The sequence below is a fragment of the Heterocephalus glaber genome, unplaced genomic scaffold (genome assembly GCF_053883595.1).
Source record: "Heterocephalus glaber isolate CG9 unplaced genomic scaffold, H.glaber_assembly_v1.0 deba00001806, whole genome shotgun sequence".
NCBI lineage: Eukaryota > Metazoa > Chordata > Mammalia > Rodentia > Bathyergidae > Heterocephalus > Heterocephalus glaber.
This window is the reverse complement of record NW_028258481.1, coordinates 315,845-317,274: the sequence shown is the minus strand read 5'-3', so window position 1 is coordinate 317,274 and position 1,430 is coordinate 315,845. Positions and strand designations below refer to the sequence as shown.

General features: G+C 43.0%; 1 pseudogene; it reads left to right on the top strand.

Moving 5' to 3' along the window:
* LOC147820680 (olfactory receptor 8K5-like) lies at window positions 1–975 on the top strand (annotated as a pseudogene).
* Window positions 976–1,430: the final 455 nt, after the last annotated feature.

Below are 1,430 nucleotides of genomic sequence, written 5' to 3'. Positions count from 1 at the left end.
ATGGGCCAGCACAACCTGAAGGGGCCGCCTGACTTCATTCTGCTGGGACTCACAAGGATGCCCAAGCTGCAGCTTCCCCTCTTTGGGAACTTTCTCTTCATCTACACGGTCACAGTGGTGCCAACTTGGGCATGACCATGGTGACCAAGCTGGATGCCCGTCTGCACACACCCATGTATTTTTTTATTCAGATATCTGGCTATCATCGACCTTGGCAACTCCACTGTCATTTGTCCCAAGAGGCTGGTTAATTTTGTTGGGGATCAAAATACCATTTCCTATCACTCATGTGCCACCTAGCTGGCCTTCTTCCTCATGTTCATTATCAGTGAATTCTTCATCTTGTCAGCCATGGCCTGTGACCGCTATGTGGCCATCTGCCACTCTCTGCTCTACAGTGTCATCATGTCCTACACACGCTGCCAGGTGCTCATGGGCATTCCATACCTCTACAGTAGCTTTCTGTCCCTCATGTTCACCACTAAGATTTTTACACAGGACTTCTGTGGCTCTGACCTCATCCGTCATTTCGACTGTGATGATGTCCATTTGTTAGCTATGCTCTGCTCACATGCGCAGGAAATACAGTTGCTGATCATATTCTTCTCAGCATTCAACTTGATCTCCTCCCTCCTGGTTGTTCTTCTGTCCTACGTGCTGATTCTCTTGGCCATGTGGCAGATGAAGTCTGCAGCGGGAAGGAGGAAAGCTTTCTCCACATGTGCCTCCCATCTGACAGTGGTGGTGGTCTTCGACGGGTCTCTGCTCTTCATGTATCTGCAGCCCGAATCTGCTCACTCCTTTGTGACTGATAAAATCGCCTCTGTGTTTTACACCTTAGTGATCCCTATGCTGAACCCCTTCATCTACAGCGTCACAAACAAAGAGGTGAAAAATGCCTTCCACAGGGTCTTTAAGAATCCCTGTAAGCTATTTATTTATTTATTTATTTATTTATTTATATTTATATATTAATTGGTACATTTTAGGTATAAAATACATTTACATTTATCACTGGGTGCTTGTACTGTACATGATGTATCTTGGTTCTTATTTTTTTCCCCATTACCTGTGCCCCCTTCACTCCTCCACCCTTCCCTATTTACATAGACTTTGTTACCATTTTTTTCTTTCTCATAATTTTTCCTTTCCCTTCTTCCCTTTCCCCTTCCCCTCCCACCACCCCTACACCTTTGGACCTTTTCCTATTTCAAATTATCAATTATTCATTTTAATCATTTTCATCCTTATTTACACTTTCAGTTTCTCACATTAGAGAAACTATTCGGTATTTACACATGTGTCCTATTTATTTCACTTAAGAGTATGGCCTCAATATGCATCCACTTAGCTATAAATGACTCTAGTTTCTCATTCTTTATGGCTGAGTAGTACTCCATTTTATAAAAAAAACCACAATGGGCATCCAA